We start from the raw sequence: 8501 nt of genomic DNA on the forward strand, positions 1-8501 counted from the left end.
GCAAAAAAAAACCTGCATCACCTGTGACAATGTGCCAGAGACCTTCAAGACTTCACAACGGTAAAAGTTAAATCTGAAATCTTAATGGAAATCACAGCTTTCTGATCACAGAGTGTAGGGAAACTGCCGACCTCTCTTGCACAGATAAGGCAAAGCATTAAAGTCAGCTGGCTGCTGGTTCTGCTGAAAATCCATTTTTCAAGGTTCAGTCCAGAGCCATCTGAAGGTACAGGGCAAGCAGGCTTCAGATCAGGTGTGGAAGAGGAGAATTTCTCCACAAAAAAAAGCTTTGGAAAATGAGCTTTTATTGAAAGGCTCTTTCCCTGGTGTGATCCATGGCCGGGAGGAAGTTGCTCAGTACTGAATGCAAGGGTGAGGATGATCAGATGTCACAAGGCAAGGCCTGGGACGAGTGCCCTGTTCCGGCAGCGCTGTCCCGGTGCCGTGACAGCTCCGCAGGGATCACCTCCTGACTCTGGCTGTGTGGGGAGGCCGCTCCCTGCTCGGAAGAAGACAAGACACAAAAGCAGCTTTTTCATGTTGAGCCACACAAAAAGCACCAGGAGAAGAACAGGAAGGCTGGAGCAACCCCAGGGATGTGCTGCTGGAGGTCAGTGTGTTTTCCTTGCCAGACTGTCATGGATGCTGCAGTCGAGCTTCCCGAACAGCACTAAGGCTTCCACAGCTTCTGGCTTTGCTCAAATCCCACCTCAAAGTCCCAAATGACAGCCTGGGGCTGGGGAGAGGATGTGCTTTGCTGTTGTGCAGCCCCAAAGGGAGCTGTTCTCCTACTCACGCAGGAGTCTCAGCCCACACCCAAACCAGGTGAGGCCCCTGTTGCCCCCCCTGCTTCTCCAAGGGACATCAAAGAGGGTTTAATGCCACTCACACACAGGTCAGAGGGGCCAGGGAAACCTGAAGGACCAGCACTCTTAAACATACTTTAAAAATAGAATAAAATGAAAGAGTAATAAAATGGCTGAGGAAAATGTCAGCGTAATCAAAAAAAAAGGAGAGCTGCAGTACTAAATTGCAAAGTTGTAGAAACTGGCCATTAAATGTTCAAAGCAGCTGAAATGCAATTACAGTAATAGGCATGAATCAGGATAACCCTGGGCTTTGCAATATTTCAATCCAGCTCTACTTTTCCCTTTTTTTTTTTTTAAGTTTTATCTTAATGATATATACATTATCTGAATGATATATACATAACGATATATTCCATTATCAAGGACTAATGGAAGCTACAAACCTTGGAATCACAGAATCACAGAATCATGTAGATTGGAAAAGCCCTCCAAGTCTGACTAGTTACCACCTTGGCAACTAGACCAGCCACTAAGTGCACACCCATGCATTTTCTGAACACTTCCAGAGGTGGAAACCCAACCACTGCCCTGGGCAGCCTGGTCCAGGGCTTTACAACCCTTTAATGAAGAAATTTTCTCAATATCCAACCTGAGCCTGCCCTGGCCCAGCCTGAGGCCATTCCCTCTCCTCCTGTCCCTGTTCCCTGGAGCACAGCCCAACCCCCCCGGCTGTCCCCTCCTGTCAGGAGCTGTGCAGAGCCACAAGGTCCCCCCTGAGCCTCCTTTTCTCCAGGCTGAGCCCCTTTCCAGCTGCCTCAGCCTCTCCTGGGGCTCCAGCCCCCCTCAATGACAATGACACCTTCCACAGCATGTTCTTGAAAGCCAGAGCCAAAGGTGTTGGTGTTAAACTGTTGACCTGATAGATCCCACAGTAATTTATTATTTATGTCTTCAATTTTCCATCAGGCTCCAATTAACCTCCTCTAAGTTTATTGTTAGCCTAAAGTCTTATTGTAGGATAATTTTTATTTTGGTCACTAATGAAAGTCATCAGAGGTGACCCAAGATGCTTCTCAACTGACCCTCTGGTGGCACTGCAGCGGTGCAGGGGCAGGAACGCCAGTTCCCATTGCTCCAGGAGGCTGCAGCTACAGCGTCCACCTGGCCAGAGGAACCAAGAACTGCTCAGCTTTGGAGGTGCAATGGTGCAAGTTCCTGTGGGTGGGAATACCCAGCAGGCACAGCCCTGAGCAGGTTACCCGGCTGTGTCTACAGGAAGGAATTATCACTGAAGATATTCAGCTAAAATATAATTTTCTAATGATACTTCAAACAGCTCCTCCGATCCAACAGCTTCTTGCCCTCTCTTTGCCTGCTGTTTCTCTAATTATCCAACCTCAGGAGGAAGGTGATTAAGTGCTTATTAAGGAAAATAGATATGGTTTATTATGAAAAGCATTTTTTTTCAGGCAGCTTTGTTGTAGCAACACAGCACATGACACAGGTTAGACTTGTGCCAGTTTGCTTTTCCAGAGAAAAGACAGGTTCAGCAGAAAATGCTTTCAAACTTTTACTTTTTAGCTCATGAAGCAAACAATGTCATGGGATGGTTTGAGTGGGAAGGGATCTTAAAGTTCACCCCATTCCCACCCCTGCCATGGGCAGAGACACTTCCCACTGTCCCAGGCTGCTCCAAGCCCTGTCCAGCCTGGCCTTGGGCACTGCCAGGGATCCAGGGGCAGCCACAGCTGCTCTGGGCACCCTGTGCCAGGGCCTGCCCACCCTCCCCGGGAACAATTCCTAATTCCCAATATCCCATCTAACTGTGCCCTCTGGCAGTGGGAAGCCATTCCATGTGTCCTGTCCCTCCATCCCTTGTCCCCAGTCCCTCTCCAGCTCTTCTGGAGCCCCTTCAGGCCCTGCAAGGGGCTCTGAGCTCTCCCTGGAGCCTTCTCCTCCCCCAGCTGAACAGACCCAGCTCTCCCAGCATGGATCCATAGGAGAAAATGATGAGTCTAACATGAAGCTGTATTAATCTAATAATAATCTCATATGAATTATTTGTCTGTCATGAAGCTGTATTAATCTAATAATAATCTCATATGAATTATTATTTTATTATGAAATAAAATAATATAAGCATCCATAAACCAAGATTTCTGGACATTCTGCCCACACTGAGCTTCTGGCACATCCTCAATACCAATGGCTTCAGCTTTGACTTCCAGGTGGCATCCTTGCAGAGCCAGGCTCAGACAGCTGTGCTCCTACCTGGAAACATGGTCCCCAAAGCCACTGCCAGTGTCTGCTCAAAAACGTTGTCTCTGTTCCATGAATTTGAAGTTCTGAGTCCCCCAAGTGTTCCTATTTGAGAAGTCCTGTGATAATCATCTTGATGGGCAGCCAAGGCGTGCTGCTTCCCTGCAGCGAAGCGTCGCTAATGGCACATCTTGTTGTAAAATGGGGTTATTACAAGACAAAAAAGTCCTAAAATGAGGCTCTTGCAAATTGTTCTGACCAAAATGATATGTATGTAATAAAAATCTCATTATTTTCAAATTATTCATCTACTTTGCAAGGGAATGAGTCAGAGCATCTGTTTTGGGTTCCATCAGGATGACTGGCAGTGCCTCTGTCCTGGCACATTTGAATCAGGGGTGGCCCTCACGCTGTGCTGACCCCAATGTCACCTGCTGCCACTTGGATTGAATGAACAATGAAATAGCACTTGTTGGGTGGGAGCAGAAAGAATGGAAACACCTACACATGGAGGAACACAGTGTAAATACTGTGGTCAGGGTCAGCATTCTTTTCAGGCATTCATCAAAAACCCAGGAAAGTAAAATGAGTGAAACATTTAAATAGGGTAAAAACAAAATAGGAGAGATGGGATGAGGAGAGCTGGTTTTGGGTAAAAAAACTGACCAAGGGAGCCAGTTTGGAGCCCTGAGAAAGCAAAGTGCCCCGTGTTCCATGGTCTGACTGTTCTTACTGAAGCAGGACTTGGTGTGCTGTTTTTTTAAGACATATCTAACCCTGCCATCAGTTTTTCATCATAACAGAAACAGCCTGTAAATGCCGAGGTGGCTGTTGGGGCCACAGGAGGGAAGTGTATTAAAGGGCCCTGGGTGGTACCAGGGGCAGCAAAGGACCTGGCACACCTTTGGTTTTGCTGTGTCTCCCTGTTCCAGGTGGGGATGGCTCCAGGACTGCAGCTCCTGTACACCATGGGCACGGGAGCAGCCCCTGGAAAGGTGATCTGAGGGACCAGGGTGGGGTGACCCAGGACAGGTTGCTCTCACCTCACCACCACCATGTGCAGATTTTAACACAGCCAATCACTCAAGTGACATTTGGCCTGCAACTGCAGCCCAAGGAATACCTTCTCACACCAGGCACCTCTTTTCTTTCCATAAGAAGCCAGTTGGTAACTCCGTGGCTGTGCCTCAAATGGTAAGAACAGTTTGGAAGGGACTCACTGGGCTTTTAGGGTCAGCTGCTGATGGCAATGGCATCAGGGGACAGCAGCTCTGGGAAGGATGACCCAGAGCCTCGGGACTTGAGCTGCTGGAAGCTCTGGTGTGTTCTCATGTTTCAGCCCAGACTTCTCATGGCCATCGGATACTTGTTTTCTCGCACAGGAACATCACCCTTGCTCTTAAGGGAGATGTGTTTACTGCTGTGTTTACTCCCTAAGTTTCACAAAGAACTGTATCTTTTCTCAGCACTCAGGTTTTCTGGCTAAACAAATTATCTCAAGATCCTTGTATAAGAAAAAAAATCAGGATTAGCCTATAATTAATTTCCAGTCACATTTCAAGTTTGTGTCCCCTGATTAAAAGTGACCAGAGCTGCATGCATAATTCCAGAGAAGGTTGCAGCAGAGGCTTCTATAATGGCATTAACATTCCCCTTCTCCTGGAAATACCTCCGTGTGTGTGTGCTTTCTGTCAGATCTGCTTCAGATTGGGAGTTTGTCGTCATCTCCAGATCAACAAATACACCCAGATTTTTCCCTTCTTCTGTCATTTCCAACTGATGAGCTCCCAGCTTGCGGCAGAGATTCTTGTTAGCAATTCCCAAGGGCATGACCTTGTACTTTCCACTATTAAATTTCATCCCATTTCCAGTGTGCCAGCACTCCATGTTATCCAGCTCTTCCAGCAATACAGCTATTCCTGCTGCACAGCCAGTGCCTCCCAGCTTTGTGCCATCAGCAAATGCCATCAGCTCCCTCCTACCTTTTGTTCCAAGGCCTGTCTGAAAAACATTGTGCAAGAGCAAAAGCACACACGGGCCAGGCTGTGGTCTTGGGATCCAGGGAGGTGAGGCTACCTGGGGGGAACATGGCAATCCAGGCACTTTCTGCCCACTCTTCCCTTTGTAATCCCACAAATTCCCTTGCTGCATCCACAGCTGGTGCATGTTTGAGGTGACTTCCCTACCTTTTCCACCTAGCTATCTTTTTTATGGACCTGCTTTCCACTAATTTACTGAATAAGTTAATGTATCTATGATATATCCATGTCTAGGAAACAACAATCAAGGGTATAATCTTAGTTAATCTTAGTTTAAAGCAATCAATCTTTATGCATGTATATGTGTAAAGTCACATCACATTCTTATTTTACAGTTTTAAACTTACTTGCCTGTCCCCAACTTTTTCCTTTTTATTTTATATTTTAAGCTTTGAGTGCTCTTAAGGTCACACTAACAGGTGTCTAAATGGTTGGATTGCTTTACTTCCTCCTGCTTAAAACCAGCCAGTGCTTCAGGAGGTCCTCCATAATTCATTACCACCCTCCACCTCCCAAATTAAAACCCCTCTACTGGATGAGTGAGGATAGACTCCAGGTCCTTCAGGACTCTGGGTTTGGGAACACCTCATTCCCTGAGCTGTATGTCAGGTTCTCAGAGGCCTTGCTCTCCCTTTGGGTCCAGTAATTTCCATTTCCATAAAATAATTCTTATCCTTTGCCCTGATCATCATGGAAAATAGAAGCAAAAGTCATTTAACACTGGGCCATGAATTAAAAAATAGACTGGAACACAAGATACAGAGAGGTTTGGGACACAAGATATGGAATGTCTCCATGCACTGTGTGTGACTACATTGGTAAAGATAAAATGTACAAATATAACAAGCAGCTGGAAGTGCCAGCATTTCCTGTCACAGGGATGGCACTGCAGGATTCCCCCTCTTTAAGGACCAGAAGGAGCACCCAGCAGGTTCTGCTGTACAGGAGCCCCAGGTCTCCAGGATCCAGCTTCCCAAAGTAGGTCACATTTGATCTCCCTCCAGGCACACTGCAAAAGGCAACATTTAACAGGGACTTCTCAAAATTCATATTTTGCTTGCTGATGCTGTCAACACACATCCTTTTCAGCTACAGCTCTACTGGCTCTACATATTTTCATTTCTTTTGGGTGTAAACAGGCCAGGAATCCTGTTTTTCCCTTCAGTTACCTGTATTTCTTCCAAAGTTCCTCTGAAAGTACATATTGACATTCAGATCACATTTGCATTCAGATGATGGCTTGTTGTTGGAAAAAATCCTTTCAGAGGGGCTGATTAACTCCCTTTCAAATGTTTGCTGTCCCTGACCAAGGGAGCCAAACCAGAACACAGCTCACTGCGTGGCTCATATCTGAGTGAGAAGACACAGGCTTCTGTATTTTGCATTGCTCCCTCTGAACACTTATGCTCCTTCCAGCATAGACACGACCTAATGACAGACTGAAGTCCATCTGTTACAATGACTAGCCTTGGACTCAGAGGGAGAGTCCTGGGGATAATTTAGGAGTGCATTTTATAGCTACTTGCAAGCATTTCATTTCAGATCAAGGCAAACATGAGGAGCAGGTGGAAATCTCCTGCAAAAGTACAACCTGACCTACATATGGTATTGTAAATTAAAGCTATGTATAAAAATAAAACATTAACAATCCATCACAGTTGCAACAAAACCCAGATATAAATCTTGCTTCTGGAAAGGAGCTCCATAGCACAAGGCTCAGCTAGAGCTTCATTTTGGAACCAGCAATGTTTCTGCCACCTCCAACACTGCTGCCACTCTCCAGCTTTCCTGTGTTTTCTGTAGCTTAACGCTCACAGGCCTTTTGCTTTATCACTTGTCTCTCAGTTTCCATGTGGTTTTTGGCAGTCCTGCCTCGTGCTGGCTCCCAGCTGCCCATTACCTCATGCCTTAGGAGCCGCGGGCTGCGCAGGGTGGCTTGGACAGCGCGTGGCCTGGTGGCGTGGGGCCACACATGTTCCTGCAGCTGAGCTGAATGTCACCAAAGCAACGCAGGAAAGCGCGGCCAGAAGACCTTGCACACCAGAACAGCTTCTGTAGATCACAGAATATTCTGAGTCCAAAGGGACCCATGAGGATCATCAAGTCCAAACCTTAAATGAATGGCCCTTACGGGGATGGAACCCACAGCCTTTGTGTTAGTGGCGCCCTGACCAACTGAACTAATCTCAGGTTATAGTGGAACAGGATGTTTCTCCAGGGATTTTTGAGGATCCTGAGATGGATGGATGGCAGTGAGGTAGGGGAACACACACCCAGCTCCCCTCAGCACACACTTCCACTGTTACCTGACTCACAGATTGGCCGAGATGGCTGCCAAACCTCTGCTGAGACCCTGCTTGTTCCACAGCCTTGCTCAGCCAGTGCCAGGATCATGAACCTCACAGGGGGATAATAGGCAAGGTGGCTTCACAGAATTCCAGAACCACTGAATAGCTGGGACTGGGAGGCACCTCTGGAGATCACCCAGTCCAGCCCCCTGGAGATGGTTACCTTGAGCAGATGACACAGGGTTTGGATTATTCCAGAGAGGGAGTCTCCATGCCCTCCCTGGGCAGATGGTCCAATGCTCTGCTCAATGGATTCTACCTCATGCTGAGGTAGAATTTCTTTTGTTTTAGTTTATGGCCATTGCTCCTTGTTTTGTCTCTAGGCACCACTGAAAACAATCTGGTACTATCCTCTGACACCCCCTGGAGATATTTGCACGGATTGATGAGATCCCCTCTCAGTTTTCTCTTCTCCAGACTAGCCAGGCCCGGCTCCTGCAGTGCCTCCTCCTCAGGGAGATGCTCAGTCCCTTACTCATCCCTGTCGGCCCTGCCTTCCACCCTCTGCGGGGCCGAGGGATGGCAGCCGCTCCTGAGGGCACGGCGAGCGCGGGAGCGAGCGGGGCCGCGACGCTACAGATTAGAAAAAACTTTTCACCGTCCAGGCGGTCAGACCTCGGAAGGGGCTGCCCAGGGAGGTGGCGGAGTCCCCTCTGGGGCCTTCAAGAGGCGTCTGCATCTGCCGCCGGGTGATGTGGGGTGGTTTAGGGGTTACGGTGACGGTGCTGGGCTGACGGTTGGAAGAGACGATCTTAAACCAGTAGATGATCTCAAACCAGCAGATGATCTTCCAACCTTGCAGGCGCCGCGATTCCGTGATTCCCTGATTCCGTGACCCCACGGTCCCTCAGCGCGGGCCGGGGGCCGCCCCCTCCCCCCTTCCTCCCCTCCCCTCCCTTCCCCTCCCCTCAGGGCGGAGGGCGGGAGCGGCTCGCGCCCCGCCCCGCCCCCCGGGGGGGGGGGGGGGGAGGCCGCGCGGCGGGCGAGGCCCGCGCCTCGGCCCCCTTCTCGGCCCCCTCTCTCTCGGCCCTCGGCGGCGCGCGTTC

The 8501-nt window shown here is 48.8% G+C and overlaps 1 protein-coding gene across 1 annotated transcript in view; it reads right to left on the bottom strand.

Annotated features, from left to right (window-relative positions):
- ASCC2 (activating signal cointegrator 1 complex subunit 2) overlaps positions 1 to 8313 on the bottom strand; it is a 34392-nt gene extending 26079 nt beyond the window's left edge. Inside the window, exon 1 of the mRNA XM_041420463.1 lies at positions 7619 to 8313. The gene's annotated coding sequence lies outside the window, so the exon portion shown is untranslated. The remainder of the gene's footprint in view (positions 1 to 7618) is intronic.
- Positions 8314 to 8501: the final 188 nt, after the last annotated feature.

The sequence above is a fragment of the Onychostruthus taczanowskii genome, unplaced genomic scaffold, assembly GCF_017590055.1.
Source record: "Onychostruthus taczanowskii isolate IOZ18803 unplaced genomic scaffold, ASM1759005v1 scaffold64, whole genome shotgun sequence".
Taxonomy (NCBI): domain Eukaryota; kingdom Metazoa; phylum Chordata; class Aves; order Passeriformes; family Passeridae; genus Onychostruthus; species Onychostruthus taczanowskii.